Source organism: Saccopteryx leptura, chromosome 6 (assembly GCF_036850995.1).
Source record: "Saccopteryx leptura isolate mSacLep1 chromosome 6, mSacLep1_pri_phased_curated, whole genome shotgun sequence".
In the NCBI taxonomy this organism is placed as follows: domain Eukaryota; kingdom Metazoa; phylum Chordata; class Mammalia; order Chiroptera; family Emballonuridae; genus Saccopteryx; species Saccopteryx leptura.
Genome location: NC_089508.1, coordinates 91632358 through 91652474, shown reverse-complemented (window position 1 = coordinate 91652474; position 20117 = coordinate 91632358). Strand labels below are relative to the sequence as shown.

Genomic DNA, 20117 nt, shown 5'->3' with positions numbered 1-20117 from the left:
TGAATTAAGAATCTGAATAATTAATATAAAATTTATTTGGGAACATTCTGTGTTATACATCTGACAGAGATTCATTGGTTGGTATCTCATTTTTTCTCATGCATACATTCTCCTATGAGAAAAGAAAGGTCAGGAATATAGTCCTCATTTTATAGAAGAGGAGATTGCACAAAAATGAAAACTCACAGTGCAAGCAACCACTAGTTCCATTTACATTAATTTTCTACTGAATTTGTGGCATCCAATCATAGATAAAGCCATCTCTATGGTCCACCGTTATTTTAAACTCCCACCCCAACCCCGCAGAAGAGAAGAAGAAAAGACTAAATTAAAAGCTAGTTTGTGGTATGGGAAGTGGTGGCCTTAATCCTCCAAACCTGTTTATTATTTTCATTCGAAGAAATGGTAAATAATGGGCATTCTGCCGCAAACCACAGATGTTCTTAACTCTAGACGACTTCTTAAAGTATAACTTGGTAAGACACTATAGATGGCACAATCCTTTCTCTTGTTTGCTCAGTGATTAAATTTCTGCCATGCCTACCATTTTCTGGTGAGAGTCACATGAGATTGATAAAATGTTATTATTTTATCATGTCCTCCTTTTTTCTTCAGTCTTTATAGGAAACTTTAGATGACTGATCTGTCTTTTCTTTCAATCTCAGTCCAGCTGAAGCTACAAGTCCATAAATGAGGCTTTTAGGAGTAACTGTTTCCTCCTTGCCTGAATTCACTGTGCCTGTAATGCATTCAGGGAATTCCAAGCCAAAAGGTCCAACTGGCTGTTTTAGATCATTTCCTGATTTTATGGGCCCAGACAACCAAATTTTAGTATCTTATAACCACCATCCCATCAGTCCCTAACTCCCACAGATAGTTCATCAGGTTTCAGGTTGCTGAACTCTGAGAATCAAATAAGATAATATATATGAAAAAACATTAAAGTATGCAAACATGGAATTGGGTAGAAAGCTGTCCTCTGGGTTCCTGATGATGTAAATTCTACTGGTGTACATCTGGCTACCAGATCAGAAATGTGGATCCTAGAAGCTCCTCTGTACCTTGGCCTTCCCAAACTCACAGAGGATTTGATTCTGGAGTGTGGAAATCTGACCTAGACTCTTCAGATAAAGGAAGGTTTCTTTCAGTACTTTTGTAAGTATTAGCAGATACTTGAACACAAGCCAGTCTTTTGCAAGTAATTCTTGCCAACAAATGCAAGCAATGCCCTCTTCAGGTCAAAGAAATAATTACAGGGACAATTTCTATAATCTATTTTTCTACACAGAAGAAACTTGTGGATTAGTCAAGAAATTTGTTTGGAAAGTTACCTGTTTATATGAGCTTCTGATTTCTATTTCCACTCAGTGAAGAGGCCTTGATTATTTATTTTTTATTGAATTTATTGGGTGACATTGGTTAATAAAATTACATAGGTTTCACGTGTTCCTCATTGCAAGCCACATCTCCTTCCATCATCATTTATCCCCCTTCCACCCTCTTATACCTCTCCCCACTCTCTCCCTCTGACTGTTTGGGAGGTTTCGTTTTGCTTAATCCCTTCATCTTTTTCACCCAGCCCCCCCGAAACTCATCCTTTCTGACAGCTATCAGTCTGGTTTCTGTATCTAGAGTCTATTTTTATTTTGTTTGTTTTATTCATTAGCGTCCACATATAAGTGAAATCATATGGTATTTGTCTTTTGTTGACTGGCTTATTTCACTTAGCATAATAATCTCCAGGTCCATTCATGCTGCCCTAAGTGGTAAGATTTCCTTCTTTTTTATGGCCAAGTAGTATTCTACTGGGTAAATATACCAAAGCTTTTTAATCCACTCCTCTACTGATAGGCAATTGGGCTGCTTCCAAATCTTGGCTATTGTAAATAATGCTGCAATGAACATAAGGGTGCATATATTATTTCAAAGCAGTGTTTTTGGTTTCTTTGGATATATTCCCAGAAGTGGAATCACTGGGTCATAAGGCAGTTCCATTTTTAATTTTTTTAGGAAACTTCATATTGTTTTCCAAGTGAGTGCACCAGTCTGCATTCCCACCAACAGTGCATGAGGGTTCCCTTTTCTCCACACCCTTGCCAACATTTGTTTGTTGACTTATTGATGATAGCCATTCTGACAGGTGTGAGGTGATATCTTGTTGTGGTTTTAATTTGTATTTCTCTCATGATTAGCGATGTTGAGCATCTTTTCGTATGTCTATTGACCATTTGTATGTCCTGTTTGGAGAAGTGTCTATTCAGGTCCTTTGTTTTTTTGGTATTAAATGTATAAGGTTTTTTTTGAGAGAGAAAATGAGAGAGGCAGAAAGGAAGAGAGAGGGTGAGAAGCATCATCTTGTAGTTGCTTTCACTTTAGTTTTCATTGATTGCTTCCAAGGGAGGAAGGAGAGTGAGAATCACCAACTCGTAGTTGCTTTTACTTTAGTTGTGCATTGATTGTTTCTTATATGTGCCTTGACCCGGGCCAAGTCTGTGTGCCCTTGCTCAAGCCATAGACCTTGGGCTTTTCATGCCTTTGACTTTTTTTGGGCTCTAGCTGGTGAACTTTGGGATCAAGTGGACAGTCCCCTGCTCAAGCCAGCAACCCTGTGCTGATGAGCCCACACTCAAAGCCAGCCACCTCAAGGCTTCAAACAAGCAACCTCAGCATTCTGAATTTATGCCTTATCCACAGTGCTGCAACCAGTCAGGCAGAGTTGTATAAGTTCTATAAATAAGTTCTTTTTTTTGGCCTATTTTTATTTTTTAAAATTTTTATTAATTTTTAATTTATTAATTTATTGTGTTTACATGAATTCAAGTGTCCCACTGAATATAATTTCTTCACCCTCCATTTCTGTGTCCCTTTTCCCCCTAACTCCCTCTCCCCTTCCCTCTAGTATTTGCTGTCCTGCTATCTATATCTCTGTGTTATGTATATATAGTTTCACTAATCCCTTTACCTTCTCTGATCCCATCTCCTCATCCCCCTTCACTCTGACTACTTTCCCTCTGGTCCCTGTGACTCCACCTTTGCCTCTATTCTGTTCCTCAGTTCACTTTGTTCATTAGATTCCACATATATGTGAGATCATATGATATTTTTCTTTCTCTGCCTAGCTTATTTCACTTAGCATAATAATCCCCAGGTCCATTCATGCTGTCACAACAGCATGATTTACTTCTTTATCACAGCCACATAGTATTCCATTGTGTATATGTACCACAGTATTTTTTTTTTTTTTTTTTTTTTTTACAGAGGCAGAGATAGACAGGGAAAGACAGACAAGAACGGAGAGAGATGAGAAGCATCAATCATTAGTTTTTCATTGCGCGTTGTGACTTAGTTGTTCATTGATTGCTTTCTCATATGTGCCTTGACTGCGGGCCTTCAGCAGACCGAGTAACCCCTTGCTGGAGCCAGCGACCTTGGGTCCAAGCTGGTGAGCTTTTGCTCAAACCAGATGAGCCCGTGCTCAAGCTGGCAACCTCGGGGTCTCGAACCTGGGTCCTTCTGCATCCCAATCTGACGCTCTATCCACTGCGCCACCTCCTGGTCAGGCCGTACCACAGTATTTTAATCTACTTGTCCACTGATGGACACTTGGGCTGTTTCCAGATCTTGGCTATTGTAAACAGTGCTGCAATAAACATGGCGGTGCATTTCTTCTTTTGAATCAGTGATTTGGTATTCTTAGTATATATTCCTAAAAGTGGGATAGCTGGGTCAAAAGGCAGTTTCATTTTTAATTTTTTGAGGAAACCCCATACAGTTCTCCCCAGTGTCTGCACAAGTCTGCATTCCCACCAGCAGTGCAGAAGGGATCCCTTTACTCCACACCCTCTCCAGTACTTATTGTATGTTGATTTGCTAATGAGCATCATTCTGACAGGTGTGAGGTGGTATCTCATTGTGGTTTTAATTTGCATTTCTCTGATGATTAGTGACTTTGAACATTTTTTTATATGCTTATTGGCCATTTGTATGTTTTCTTTGGAGGAGTGTCTATTCAATTCTTTTGCCTATTTTTAAATTGGATTGTTTACCTTCTTGGTGTTGAGTTTTAGAAGTTTTTTTTATAAATTTTGGTTGTTAACCCCTTATCAGACATATTGGAGAATATGTTCTCCCATTGTGTGGGTTGTCTTTTTATTTTGTTAATGGTGTCCTTTGCTGTGCAAAAGCCTTTCAGTTTGATATAGTCCTATTTATTAATCCTGTCCTTTATTTCACTTGCCCGTGAAGAAAAATCAGCAAAAATATTGCTAAGAGAGATATCGGAGAGTTTACTGCCTATGTTTTCTTCCAAGATGTTTATAATTTCATGAGTTACATTTAAGTCTTTTATTCATTTTGAGTTTATTTTGTAAATGGTGTAAGTTGGTGGTCTAGTTTCATTTTTTTGCATGTACCTGTCCAATTTTTTCAACATTATTTATTAAAGAGACTGTCTTTACTCCATTGTATTCTCTTACCTCCTTTGTCAAATATCAATTGACCATAAAGGCATGGGTTTATTTCTGGGTTCTGGGTTCTGTTCCATTGATCTGTATGCCTGTTCTGATGTCAGTACCAGGTTGTTTTGAGTACAATGGCCTTGTAGCATAACTTGATATCAGGAAGTATGATACCTCCCACTTTATTCTTAATTTTTAAGGTTTCTGAGGCTATTTGTGTGTTTTTTTGGTTCCATATAAATTTTTGGAATATTTGTTCTATATCTTTGATGTATGCCATTGGTATTTTAATAAGAATTGCATTAAATTTATAGATTGCTTTTGGTAATATACACATTTTAATGATGTTTATTCTTTCTATCCATGAACACAATATATGCTTCCACTTGTTTGTATCTTCCCTAATTTCTTTTATCAATGTATTATAATTTTCCGAGTACAAGTCTTTAACCTCCTTGGTTAAATTTACTCCTAGGTATATTACTTTTTTTGTTGCAATAGTGAAGGGGATTGTTTTCTTTTTTTTTATTTTTTATTTTTGTATTTTTCTGAAGCTGGAAACAGGGAGAGACAGTCAGACAGACTCCCGCATGCGCTCGGCGGGGATCCACCCGGCACGCCCACCAGGGGCGATGCTCTGCCCACCAGGGGGCGATGCTCTGCCCCTCTGGGGTGTCGCTCTGTTGCGACCAGAGCCACTCTAGCGCCTGGGGCAGAGGCCAAGAAGCCATCCCCAGCACCTGGGCCATCTTTGCTCCAATGGAGCCTCGGCTGCAGGAGGGGAACAGAGAGACAGAGAGGAAGGAGAGGGGGAGGGGTGGAGAAGCAGATGGGCACTTCTCCTGTGTGCCCTGGCCGGGAATCGAACCCAGGACTTTTGCACGCCAGGCCGACACTCTACCACTGAGCCAACCAGCCAGGGCCGGGGATTGTTTTCTTAATTTCTCTTTCAGATAATTTATTGTTGGTGTATAAAAATGCCCTGATTTCTGAATATTAATTTTATATCCTGGCACCTTGCTAAATTCATTTATCAGGTCTAGTAGTTTTTTGACTGAGACTTTAGGGTTTTCTATGTACAGTATCATGTCATCAGCAAATAATGATAGTTTTACTTTTTTTTCCAATTTGAATGCCTTTTATTTCTTCTTCTTGTCTGATTGCTGTGGCTAGGACTTTCAGAACTCTGTTGAATAAGAGTGGTGAAAGGGGGGCACCCCTGCCTTTTTCCTGATCTTAAGGGGATTGCTTTGAATTTTTGCCCATTGAGTATGATGTTGGTCGTGGGTTTGCCATAGATGGCCTTTATCATGTTGAGGGATGTTCCCTGTATTCCCATTTTGCTGAGAGTTTTGATCATAAAAGGGTGCTAGATTTTATCAAGTGCTTTTTCTGCATCTATTGATATTATCATGTGATTTGATTCTTCCTTTTATTTATGTGATGAATCACATTTATTGATTTGCTAATATTGTACCAGCCTTGCCTCCCCAGAATAAATCCCACTTGATCATGATGTATGATTTTTTTCATGTAATGTTGAATTCGGTTTGCTAATATGATATTTTGTTGAGAATTTTTGCATCTAACTTTATCATGGATATTGGCCTATAATATTCTTTCTTTGTAGTGTCTTTATGTGGTTTTGGAATGAGGATTATGCTTGCCTCATCAAAGGAGATTGGAAGTCTTTTCTCCTCTTGAATTTTTTTAAATAGCTTGAAAAGGATAGGTGTTCTTCTTTGAATATTTGGTAAAATTCACCTGTGAAGCCATCTGTTCCAGGACTTAGATTTGCTGGGAGTTTTTTGATAACTGTTTCAATTTCATTTGTTGTAATTTGTCTGTTTAGGTTTTCTGATTCTTCCAGATTGAATTTTGGAAAACTCTTTGTTTCTAGGAATTTATCCATTTCACCTAGGTTGTCCAATATTTTGGCATACAGATCTTCATAGTATTTTCTTACAATCCTTTGTATTTCTGTGGTGTCAGTTGTTATTTGCCACTTTCATTTCTAATTTTATTTGTTTAAGTCCTCTCTCTTTTTTTCTTGATGAGTCTGGTTAAAGGTTCATCAATCTTGTTTACCTTTTCAAAAAAACAGCTTTTGGTTTCATTGATCTTCTGTATTGTTTTTTTAGCCTCTATGTCATTTATTTCTGCTCTGATCTTGATTGTTTTCTTCCTTCTACTTCTTCTGCACTGTATTTGTTGTTCTTTTTCTAGTTCTTTTAGATGCAGGGTTAAGTTGTTTATTTGAGCTTTTTCTTGCTTCTTAAGGTATGCCTGTAATGCTATGAACTTCCCTCTCAGAACTGCTTTTGCTGTGTCCTATAAATTTTGAGTTGTTGTATGTACATTTTCATTTGTTTCAAGGACATTTTTTATTTTTTCCTTGATCTTGTTGTTAACTTATTCATTATTTAATAACATACTATTTAGTGTCCAAGTGTTTAAATGTTTTTCAGTGTTTCTATTATAGGTGATTTCTAGTTTCAGGCCATTGTGATCAGAGAAGATGTTTGGTATGATTTTAATCTTCTTAAATTTATTGATACTCATTTTGTATCCTAACATGTGGTCTATTCTAGAAAATGTCCCGTGAGCACTTAAAAAGAATGTATATTCTGTTGCTTTGGGGTGAAAGGTTCTGAGATATCTAGTAAATCTATTTGATCTAGTGTGTCATTTAAGGCCACTGTTTCTTTGTTATTTTTCTGTCTGGAGGATTTATCCATTGATATTAGTGGGATTTTAAAATCCCCTACTATTATAGTATTGTTGTTGATCTCACCTTTTATGTTCTTCAAAATCTGCTTTATATATTTAGGTGCTTCTATATTAGGCACATAGATATTTACAATGGTTATATCCTCCTGTTGGATTGCTCCTTTTATCATTATGTAGTGACCTTCTTTGTCCCTTACTATAGCCTTTGTTTTAATTAATTAATTTAGTTTTTGACAGAGACAGAGTCAGAGAGTGGAACAGATAGAGACAGACAAAGGAGAGAGATGAGAAGCATCAATTTTTTCTTGTGGCACTTTAGCTGTTCATTGATTGCTTTCATATATGTGTCTTGACTGGGTGGCTACAGCAGACTGAGTGAATCCTTGCTCAAGTCAGTGATCTTTGATTCAAGCTGGTGAGCCTTGCTCAAACCAAATGAGCCCATGCTCAAGCTGGTGACCTCAGGATTTTGAAACTGGGTCCTCTGCATCCCAGTCCAACACTCTATCCTCTGTGCCATCTCCTGGTCATGCTAACCTTTGCTTTAAAGTCTATTTTGTCAGATATAAGTATTGCTACCCCAGCTTTTCTTTCATTTCCATTTGTGTGAAATACTTTTTTTTCATCTTTTCACTTTAAGTCTATGTGTATCTTTTGTTCTGCAGTGGGTCTTTTGTAGACAGCATATGTATGGGTCCTGTTTTCTTATCCACGGAGCTACCCTATGTCTTTTGATAGGAACATTTAATTCATTTACATTTAAGGTTATTATTAATAAATAGTTGTTCATTGTCATTTTACTTTTTAAATCTACAATCCTCTTTTTCTTGACTTTTTTTCTTTGCTCTTTTTACAGCAGGCCTCTTAACATTTCTTGCAGTACTGGTTTGGTCGTAATGAATTCCTTGAGTTTTTGTTTTTGTCTGAGAAGCTTTTTATTTCTCCTTCAATTTTAAATGATAGCCTTGCTGGATAAATAAGTCTTGGTCATAGGTTCTTGCTTTGCATCACTTTGAATATTTCTTGCCAATCCCTTCTGGCCTCAAGTGTTTCTGTTGAGAAGTTGGATGTCATCCTTATGGGGGCTCCTCTGTAGTTAATTAACTGTGCTTCTCTTGCAGCTTTTAGTATTCTTTTTTTGTCTCTTAACTTCAACATTTTAATTATGATCTGTCTTGCTGTAGGCCTCCTTGGGTTTCTCTTTAATGGAACTCTGTGCTTCTTGAACTTGTGTGACTTTTTCTTTCATCAATTTAGGGAAATTTTCAGCTATGATTTCTTCAAACAGGTTCTCTAATCCTTGTTTGTTCTTTTCTCCTTCAGGAACCCCTATGATGTGGATGTTTTTCTCTTCATGTTGTCACAGAGCTCTCTTAGAATTTCCTCCAATTCTTTGAGCCTCTTTTCTTTCTGCTTCTCTGCTTCCTTGCTTTCATTTATCTTGTCCTCTAAATCTCTGATTCAATCCTCTGCTTCATCCAGCCTGCTATTATTTTTTTCTAGTGCAGTCTTCATTTTTGATATTGTATTTGTCATTTCTGACTCGTTCTTTTTTATGATATCAATGTCCTTTTTGATACTTGCTATCTCTTTATTTAGGTGCTCATTATGTGCATCCATTGTTGCTCTAAGATCCTTTAGCATTCTAAAAATCATTGTTTTAAACTTTGCATTGGTATTTTGGTTACTTCCATCTCATTCAGTTCTTTTTCTGGGGATTTCTCTTGTTGATTAATTTAGGTTGCATTTCTTTTTTTTTTTTTTTTTGTATTTTTCTGAAGCTGGAAATGGGGAGAGACAGTCAGGCAGACTCCCGCATGCGCCCGACCGGGATCCACCCGGCAAGCCCACCAGGGGTGCCGCTCTGCCCACCAGGGGGCGATGCTCTGCCCCTCCAGGGTGTCACTGTGCCGTGACCAGAGCCACTCTAGCGCCTGGGGCAGAGGCCAAGGAGCCATCCCCAGCGCCCGGGCCATCTTTGCTCCAATGGAGCCTTGGCTGCAGGAGGGGAAGAGAGAGACAGAGAGGAAGGAGGGGAGCTGGGGGGTGGAGAAGCAAATGGGCGCTTCTCCTATGTGCCCTGGCCGGGAATCGAACCCGGGTCCCCCGCACGCCAGGCCGATGCTCTACTGCTGAGCCAACCCGCCAGGGCTAGGTTGCATTTCTTTGCCCATTTTGTCTGTGTATTTGGTAGCACTGTCTGACTTTCAAAATTTTGTGTGATCTTTATAAAGAAGATCATCTCGGTGCTACTGTCCTCAAAGCCACTTGTTTTTCTTGTTCTAGAAATGCTTCTTTGAGGATACTGTTTTCCCTCTGGTTGTATGTGAGTATTAGATGCAGTTGGTTTTTTTATGGGTACATTTATCCCTTCAGGATGGCTGACTCTAAGGGTCAACCTTGTTTATGTGTATGTCACACTTTGCAATGTCTGCCCTGTTGGGTGTATTTATTCTCCACAGTCTCTGGTACCTGCTAGACTCCATGTTTTGGTGTGCTGCTTGTGTAGGTAGTTGAGTCTAGGGTTGGTGCTGTCTTCCACCCACTACCAGTAGTGTTAACTCTAGTTCTTCTTGGGTGGTGTCAGCTGTTGTTTGTAACTCACTGTAGGCTACCAGTCTGTAGCTACTGCACTTTTCACTGTTTATGTCTGTGTTTTCTGTGTCTGGGTACTTTGGGATGGGCCAATCTTTGTACAAGAATCAGCTTCTTCCTGTGGTCTTTGTGTGGCTTCTTCAGTGATCCTTGGTTATGGATTCCTCTTAGTTTAGTCCAAGATTGTTTTTTTAAGCTGATTGTTCTTAATTTAAGTTGTAATCCAATTTGGTCCTGGGAGGTGGCAGTTGGAAAGTCTGCCTATTCTGTCGCCATCTTTCTTCCCTATGTCTATAAATAAGTTCTTATAAATTTTAGATATTAGCTCCTTATTATTAGATGTATCATTGGTGAGTATATTTCCCATTCAATGCATTGTCTTTACACTTTTTTAAAAATTATTTTTTATTTATTTATTCATTTTAGAGAAGAGAGACAGAGAAAGAGAGATAGAAAGAGAAGGGGGGAGGAGCAGGAAGCATCAATTCCCTTATGTGCCTTGACCGGGCATGCCCAGGGTTTTGAACCGGCAACCTCAGCATTCCAGGTCAATGCTTGATCCACTGTGCCACCACAGGTCAGGCTGTCTTTACACTTTGGTGATGATTTCCATTGCTGCAGAAAAACATTTTACTTTAATGTAGCCACTGTCATTCATTTTTTCTTTCATTTCCCTTGTGTGGAAACATGCTGTGAAAACATGCAGAGTGAGAATAACAATCAGAGAGTGTGAGGTACTCTAGGGTGAAAGCCCTGAGTGGATGAGAGTCTGGGAGCCTCTCTGACCCCTCACTGGAGACAGTGCATGCTGGAAACAATAAACAGCAGGATAAGATTTATCAACAAAAAATGTTTAGGCTATCAGGGCAGCGATTTGGAGTCAGCATGTTGCTTGCCCTTTATTTCAGCCCCTGAAAACATTTTTATGCTTCCTTGAGTTATTTGTACTTGCTAATAAATATCTCAGTAAGGCTGGGGATGCGGCTTCAGTAGTTTGAAATGCTGACCAGGAATGTTGCCTCCCCTTAACCTCTTGGAGCATTTCATCTGGTCTCTGAGTAGTTTCTGTTGTCACGATACCCTTGCTTGAGGTGATATGTCATAAAAGTTATTGCTCTGAAAAATGTCTGGAATTTTACTGCCTATGTTTTCTTCTAGGATTTTTGTGGTTTTGAGTCTAACATTTAAGTTTTTAATCCATTTTTAGTTCATTCTTTTGTATGGTGTTAGAAGGTGATCTAATTTTATTTATTTATTTATTTTTTTGCATCCAATCTTCTCAACACCACTTATTGAATAGACCAGGGGTAGTCAACCTTTTTATAAAAACCACCCACTTTTGCCATGCTGGTCAACCTGGTTTCTACCTCCCACTAGTGGGCATTCCAGCTTTTATGGTGGGCCAATCACCGTGCCATTTGGTTGTTCCACTACTGCCCACCATGAAAGCTGGAACTCCCACTAGTGGGTGGGAGGGTCCAGGTTGACTAGCACTGCAAAAGTGGGCGTTTTTTTATGAAAAGGTTGACTACCCCTAGAATAGACTATCTTTACCCCATTGTATGATTTTACCTCTTTTTTCAAATATTAATTGTACATAAAGGCATGGGCTTATTTATGGGATTTTTCTTCTGTCCCATTGATCGATGTGTCTGGATTTTTAAATTATTATTTTTGCTAGTACCATGCTGTTTTGATTAGTATGGCTTAGTAGTACAGTTTGATTTCAGGTAGTGTGATTCTTCCAAATTTGTTCTTCTTTCTCAAGATTACTGTGGCTACTATTAGGGGCATTTTATAGTTCTATATAAAATTCTTAAATATTTGTTCTAGTTCTTTGAAATATGCTATTGGTATCTTGATAGGAATTACTTGACTCTGTAGATAGCTTTGGGTAATATGGACATTTTAATGATGTTAATTCTTCCTATCCATAAACACAGTATATGCTTCCACTTATTTACATCTTCAATTTCTTTCTTCAGTGTTTTATAATTTTCCAGGTATAGGTCTTTTACATCTTTGGTTAAAATTATTCTTACTGGTTCTGGCCGGTTGGCTCAGTGGTAGAGCATCAGCCCAGCATTTGGAAGTCCCAGGTTCGATTCCCAGTGAGAGCACACAGGGAAGTGCCCATCTGTTTCTTCATCCCTCCCCCTCTTACTTCTCTCTCTATCACTCTATTTACCTCCTGCAGCCCTGGCTTCTATAGTTTGAGCAAGTTGTCCCTGGGCAGTGAGGATGCTCCATGACCTCACCTCAGGTGCTGAAATAGCTCAATTCCCAAGCAACAGAGCAGCAGATCCAGATGGGAAGAACATTGCCCTGTAGGGAGCTTGCTGGGTGAATCCTGGTCAGGGTGCATGCAGGAGTCTATCACTCTGCCTCCCTGCCTCTCACTTAATATATATATTATTTGGTATTTTATTTTTTGATGCATTTATAAATGTGATCATTCTCTTAGTTTTTTTTTCTGATAGTTCATTATTGGTGTATAAAAATGCAACTTATTTCTGGATATTTATTTTGTATCCTGCTTCTTTTTTTTTTTTAAATAATTTTATTTTTTTAATGGGGTGACATCAATAAATCAGGATACATATATTCAAAGATAACAAGTCCAGGTTATCTTGTCGTTCAATTATGTTGCATACCCATCACCCAAAGTCAGATTGTCCTCTGTCACCTTCTACCTTGTTTTCTTTGTGCCCCTCCCCCTCCACCTTTCCCTCTCCCATTCCCCCCTCCCCCCCGTAACCACCACACTCTTATCAATGTCTCTTAGTTTCACTTTTATGTCCCACCTACGTATGGAATAATGCAGTTCCTGGTTTTTTCTGATTTACTTACTAAACAGAAAGCCAACTAAATGGGAAATGATATTTTCAAAGAACAGCTCAGATAAGGGCCTAATATCCAAAATATACAAAGAACTCATAAAACTCAACAACAAACAAACAAACAATCCAATAAAAAAATGGGAAGAGGATATGAACAGACACTTCTCTCAGGAAGAAATATAAATGGCCAACAGATATATGAAAAGATGCTCATCTTCTTTAGCTATCAGAGAAATGCAAATCAAAACTGCAATGAGATACCACCTCACACCTGTTCGATTAGCTATTATTAGCAAGACAGGTAATAGCAAATGTTGAAGAGGCTGTGGAGAAAAAGGAACCCTCATACACTGTTGGTGGGAATGTAAAGTAGTACAGCCATTATGGAGGAAAGTATGGTGGTTCCTCAAAAAACTGAAAATAGAACTACCTATGACCCAGCAATCCCTCTACTGGGTATATACCCCAAAAACTCAGAAACATTAATACATAAAGACACATGCAGCCCCATATTTATTGCAGCATTGTTCACAGTGGCCAGGACATGGAAACAACCAAAACTCCCATCAATAGATGACTGGATAAAGAAGATGTGGCACATATACACTATGGAATACTACTCAGCCATAAGAAATGATGACATCGGATCATTTACAGCAAAATGGTGGGATCTTGATAACATGATATGAAGCGAAATAAGTATCCTGTTTCTTTAATTCATTAATCAATTCTAGTAGTTTTTGGTGGAAATTTCAGTATTCTTTACATAAAGCAATATGTCATCTTAGAGACCTTGAATATTTAAATGTATTCTATTCTTTATCACTTTAAAAAATCTTAACTTTAATCATGTCTTACCTTTTCAAAAAAACATCCTGTGACTCTGTTGGAACATATGCATTTTCCCTTTAACATTTATTCATGAATACATGAGGATTGCAAAATAAACTTTAAGTAAAAGCTTCAGGCCTTATTGAGTGCTTATTATGTGCCTAACACTGTGCCAAGAGAACTGAGAAATGTTGAAGTATAAGTTCTGTCCTTGTGGAGTCTATAATATATTTGAGGGATGAAAGATAGTAACTTGAAACAATAGCAAATGTTTCAAGAAGGGGAGCCACTAAGACTCTGATTGTTTGGTTCAGATTCAGATATTGGAAGAGCAGAAATTCAAGAATTCTCTACTTAAAAAGAACCCTTAGAGGAGTGAGAGCTTCAAAATGTTTATGATTTGAGCAGCCTGAAATATACATAAAAGGGAAAGTTGGGTGAGTGTAACAACCAGTAAATAAATTCAAGGGTGTGAAGAGCTTATGGGTAAGTAAGGAGAATAGACTGGCTGGAATAGAGGTATATTTGGGGAAGAAGTAAGAATGAGATTTAAAATGGTAGAATGTGAGCTGATTCAGAAAAGAGGATGATGATAAAGAATTTAGATTTGTTAAGTAAAATGTTATGCAATAAAAAGATATGTTCACACATCTGCAGAGATGGAGCACATAAATGTGCTCTATCTCACCATCTCTTGAAAAGATGAGGTGACATCTTCTATTTTACTAATTTATCACTTAAGTACCCACCTGTTTTTATTAGCAACTAGCTGTACCTGGCCACACATTGCTGGGGCTCAGTCTGGTTAAATGGAAAAGAAACAAAAGAGAAATCACACGTTTCTAATATGTTTAATTTCACAATGCTTGTGGGTATACAACATTTTTTGTTGTTCCATTGTCTGTGCAGATATAGAGATTGTCTGGTTTGCCCAGTCTAGAACACACAACATATAATTGTCCATGTGAGAAGCAATCCGTGTGTAGATCTAAAGTGCACAGTTCTAAAGATTGGCCCAAGCTTTGTTGATGGTGATTGCAAATGCCAATCGAATTGGGAATTGCAATCTCTTAATTGAAATGGCATATTATTAGAATCATTGGAATGTGAGGAATGAGGACATCTTCACCTTTGAAAGGTCTTGTCAAGATTGTTGCTTCGATTCAGAAATGAATGACGTCACAGTGATGGCGCGGTAGGAAGCGATACCGAAAATCCCCCCAGAAACTCAACAAGTTCTTCAACCAGAAACAGAAAAACCTATCCTTGGAGTCTTCAGATGCTTCGCAACACACCCGAAGGTAGGATCGAGCGAAGGATTGGCTAAATATATGGTCAAACCCCGGGGGAAATAAGGAGTAAGAAATGCTCCGCCTTCCTCTCTAATCCAAACAGGATGGCTTTCACTGAGAACTGAGAATATAGAAGCTGAGGCGGGCATAGGGAGTAAATAGGTCCAGACTGCAGTACAGACAGCCAAACCAGGCTGTGGCACGGAGATCCAAGCCGTGGAAAAACCTGGGCAATTCAAGCTAACACGCGCGCCAAACCCAGACAAAGAAAGACAAGTGGGACAGCCATTTTCCACATCTCCTGGCTGGCGCGCGCGGGGTTGGTGGGCAAGAGATTCCCACGAACACTTCGGGGGTGGGCGCAGCCCGTGCTAACCCACAGAGAAGCAGAGTCAGAGACCTCTGTGAGAAAAAAAAAAAGCAGCATCTCCTAGGAGCCCCAGCGCCCTGAGGGGACCGGGCACGGGGAGGGAGCTGGAGCCAACTCCAAAGGCGAAACTTTTCTGTGTGGGAGGAGGGATTTCTCCGTCCCGCCTGAGACTCAGAATTGGGTCAGCGCCCACGCACGGAGAGTGTGCAGGAGATTCCTCCGAACTCCTCAGGGGTGGGCGCCCGTGTTTTCCCTCAGAGGAGCAGAATCAGAGGTCTGCGAGCGGGCCAGGAGCGGAAGCCCCAGCGCCTTGGGAAAGCCGCACGGGGACAGAGCGAAAGCCAATTCCAACCCAGTAACTTTTCTGTGTGGGAGGAGGGCTTTCTCGGAGCGAGAGGCGTCCCGCCTGAGACTCAGAATCGGGTCAGTGCCCACGCACGGAGAGTGTGCAGGAGATTCCTCCAAACTCCTCAGGGGTGGGCGCCCGTGTTTTCCCTCAGAGGAGCAGAATCAGAGGTCTGCGAGCGGGCCAGGAGCGGAAGCCCCAGCGCCTTGGGAAAGCCGCACGGGGACAGAGCGAAAGCCAATTCCAAACCAGTAACTTTTCTGTGTGGGAGGAGGGCTTTCTCAGAGTGAAAGACGTCCCGTCTGAGACTCAGAATCAGGGTCAGCGCCCACGCACGGAGAGTGTGCAGGAGATTCCTCCGATCTCCTCAGGGGTGGGCGCCCTTGTTTTCCCTCAGAGGAGCAGAGTCAGAGGTCTGTGAGCGGGCCAGGAACGGAATCTCAGGCAGCCCTAGCCCCCTGGGAAAGCCGCACGGGGATAGAGCGAAAGCCAATTCCAAAGCTCGATCTTCTCCCTGTGGGTAGGGATTTCACTCGAAGTATGACCTGTCTGGTCTGACATCCTGGTGGGTGCGCACGGAAAGTGGGCAAGAGATTCCACCGAAAGCCTCAGGAGTGGGCACTCGAGTTATCCCACAGAGGGGCAGAACCAGAGGTCTTTGAGTGGGAGGAAGCCACGCCTGATTATGCTAGCAGCTCTGACTGACTGAGCCTTACTCAGAGCCCTGTGCTGAGTGGGAATAGAGTGGGGAGTTGCCCGCTCTTTGAGACTCTTACTATCCAGGCAGAGGTAGCAGCAACCCCATAGCTGGAGTACCAGGCTTCTAATTGTGGAAGGAAAAGTCTAGAAGAGAGGCTCCAGGAACACTCTCACAGTGAGAGATCCTCTCATTGTTGGAGCCTATAAACACTAATAAGCCTCGACTGCCAACGAGACTGAAGCCCAATACATGACATCACCATAGAGAATTACCAACTGCAAACCTCTTCCAGAGCATGCCACAGGGGCAGAACCCGGGGTACAAAGTCACCGACCAGAAAGACAGAAAAGAAAAAGCAAGACGACAACCTCTCAAAATCAAGAATAATCTGCAGACTTTATAACCTATCCCATTTTATTATATTTGTTCGTCTGTGTCTCTTTTCTTTATACTTGATTTCTTTTTTTTTTATTCCAATTTGGTCATTTAATTCTCTTTCAGTCTTACTCTCGCCTCTCTTTGAACTACACTACCCATAAGTGTTACATCTCCCATTATCTTTTCTTTCATTCTCCTTCCTCTCTATGAGGGTTGCAATCCAAAACCCCTAACTCTCTCTCCTTCTCTCTCCTCCTTTTTTTTTCTTCTTTAAGTGGTTCCATCTTTTCTCTCTCTCTCTCTCTCTTTTCTCCCTCTATATTAGCCTCTTCCTCTCTCCTTTACATCTTCTCTCATTCAAACCTCAATAACGAACAAATTATCTTATCTGGGACTCAAACTTAAGTTTGTGACTTTTTGGATGGTTTTTACTTCACCTTTTTAACACATTAGAAGTGCTACCATCCCTGGCTCTCCATTTTATCTAGTTCTTGTTCCACTAAATACAATAGTAATTTTTTAATTTTCCACCCCTTTTTCCTGTTTCCCTCTTATTCCTCTCATCATAACTCTGAGTCAGCCAACACCTAAAAGCAAAGCATTTTATTCTTGACCCAAATTTTTTCCCAATTTGCTTTTTGTGGGTCTATACTGCTCCCCCCCTTTTTATATATAAATATTTTTTTTCTTTTATTTTATTTTTTTTCTTTTTTGTCTTTTTCCTTTACCCCTATATTACTTCTCCCCAATTCAGACCCTCTGCCACAGGTATTGTTTGTTCTATCTAGTACAATATAATTCACAGTTCATCACAAGATTTTCTCAAAAAAGAGGGGAGAGGAGAGGAGAGGAAAAAAAGGAGGGGAAGGAATTATTCCTTTTTTTTTTTTTTTTTTTTTTTTTCCTCAAATTTTTATCTTATTTTATTTTTCTTTATTTAAAGATTAATTTAAAAAAAAACACGCAATTTTTTATTTTTACTTTTATTTTTATTTTTTTATCTTTTTATTCCTTTTAAAATCTCATTAATACTATCAAGAAAACCACCCTCAGATGCCATTAAAGAAGAGAAAATCGATTATCATGGATACAAAAGAAAGAGAGGTAACACAGAGAGATGAAGAAAAATCTATGGAGAAAAAATTTAAGATATTGGAAACCTTGGAGTTAAACGACAGAGAATTTAAAATAGAAATCCTAAAAATACTCAGAGATATACAAGAAAACACAGAAAGGCAATTTAGGGAGCTCAGAAAACAACTCGATGAACACAAAGAGTATATCTCCAAGGAAATTGAAACTATAAAAACAAATCAATCAGAGATGAAAAACTCAATTCATGAGCTGAAAAATGAGGTAACAAGCTTAGCTAATAGAACAGGCCAGATAGAAGAGAGGATTAGCGAAATAGAAGACAAGCAACTTGAGGCTCAACAAAGAGAAGAAGAAAGAGATTTAAAAAAAATTAAGATTGTTGCTTCTACGACATTGCTCATTAATTTTTTTTACAACGCACAGACCCAAAGACTTCATGTTTCACCATGAAATCCATCTGTGACTTCAGCTTCTGTCTGAAAACATGTGCTGTGATGCCATGCCTATCCATCGGTGATTGGCCAGGAAGTAAGAGCTGTTGTATATTGTCCCAAGCTGGCTTGCATGTGAATATAATGAATAGGTCTGAACGCCTGAAGTGACGAACATACGCAATTGCATCTTGAGCATATGCATACATATGCCTGTATATGAAGATGGCAAAATCATTAGTCTTCCAATGTTAGTTGTATTACCATCATTTACAACTGCACCTCTCAAATAAACGTATTCTTCAGAGCAAAGCTTGGTCTGATTCAAACGGATGAATAGCAAACATTCTGTTTTGATTTTTGCATACATATCTACAATGTATTGGTGAAACAATTGATGGCATTTCAAAATGTGATTTCTTTCTCTCAAGTCATTAATCAGTATGAATAATAGTTCATTGCAGTGCATTTCATATTTATTTTTTTGCCATTGCTGGATTTATAATCTTTTTTTTTTTTAATAATAAATTTTTTATTAATGGTAATGGGATGACATTAATAAATCAGGGTACATATATTCAAAGAAAACATGTCTAGGTTATTTTGTCATTAAATTATGTTGCAAACCCCTCGCCCAAAGTTAGACTGTCCTCCGCCACCCTCTATCTAGTTCTCTGTGCCCCTCCGACTCCCCCTAACTCTCTCCCTCCCTCCCTCCCATGTCCTCCCTCCCCCCACCCTTGGTAACCACCACACTCTTGTCCATGTCTCTTAGTCTCATTTTTATGTTCCACCAATGTATGGAATCATGTAGTTCTTGTTTTTTTCTGATTTACTTATTTCACTCCTTATAGTGTTATCAAGATCCCACCATTTTGCTGTAAATGATCTGATGTCATCATTTCTTATGGCTGAGTAGTATTCCATAGTGTATATGTACCACATCTTCTTTATCCAGTCTTCTATTGAAGGGCTTTTTGGTTGTTTCCATGTCTTGGCCACTGTGAACAGTGCTGCAATGAACATGGGGCTACATGTGTCTTCACGTATCAATGTTTCTGAGGTTTTGGGGTATATACCCAGTAGAGGGATTGCTGGGTCATAAGGTAGTTCTGTTTGCAGTTTTTTGAGGAACCACCATAATTTCCTCCATAATGGTTGTACTACTTTACAGTCCCACCAACAGTGAATGAGGGTTCCTTTTTCTCCACAGCCTCTCCAACATTTGCTATTACCCGTCTTGTTGATAATAGCTAATCTAACAGGAGTGAGGTGGTATCTCATTGTAGTTTTGATTTGCATTTCTCTAATAACTAATGAAGCTGAGCATCTTTTCATATATCTGTTGGCCATTTGTATCTCTTCCTGGGAGAAGTGTCTGTTCATGTCCTCTTCCCATTTTTTTATTGGATTGTTTGTTTGTTTGTTGTTGAGTTTTATGAGTTCTTTGTAAATTTTGGATATTAGGCCCTTATCTGAGCTGTTGTTTGAAAATATCATTTCCCATTTAGTTGGCTGTCTGTTTATTTTGATATCAGTTTCTCTTGCTGAGCAAAAACTTTTTATTCTGATGTAGTCCCATTCATTTATCTTTGCCTTCACTTCTCTTGTCATTGGAGTCAAGTTCATAAAATGTTCTTTAAAACCCAAGTCCATGAGTTTAGTACCTATGTCTTCTTCTATGTACTTTATTGTTTCAGGTCTTATATTTAGGTCTTTGATCCATTTTGAATTAATTTTAGTACACGGGGACAGGCTGTAGTCGAGTTTCATTCTTTTGCATGTGGCTTTCCAGTTTTCCCAACACCATTTGTTGAAGAGGCTTTCTTTTCTCCATTGTGTGTTGTTGGCCCCTTTATCAAAGATTATTTGACCATATATATGTGGTTTTATTTCTGGGCTTTCTATTCTGTTCCATTGGTCTGAGTGTCTATTTTTCTGCCAATACCATGCTGTTTTGATTATCGTGGCCCTATAATATAGTTTAAAGTCAGGTATTGTAATGCTCCCAGCTTCATTCTTTTTCCTTAGGATTGTTTTGGCTATTCGGGG

The 20117-nt window shown here is 39.3% G+C and overlaps 1 long non-coding RNA gene and 1 gene segment (V, D, J or C); one reads left to right on the top strand and one right to left on the bottom strand.

The window, feature by feature from the left end:
* LOC136407917 (T-cell receptor alpha chain constant-like) overlaps positions 1–20117 on the bottom strand; it is a 499087-nt gene that overhangs the window by 296135 nt on the left and 182835 nt on the right.
* The window catches only part of LOC136407919 (uncharacterized), a 158925-nt gene that overhangs the window by 125009 nt on the left and 13799 nt on the right, over positions 1–20117 (top strand). The gene's annotated exons all lie outside the window — the stretch shown is intronic.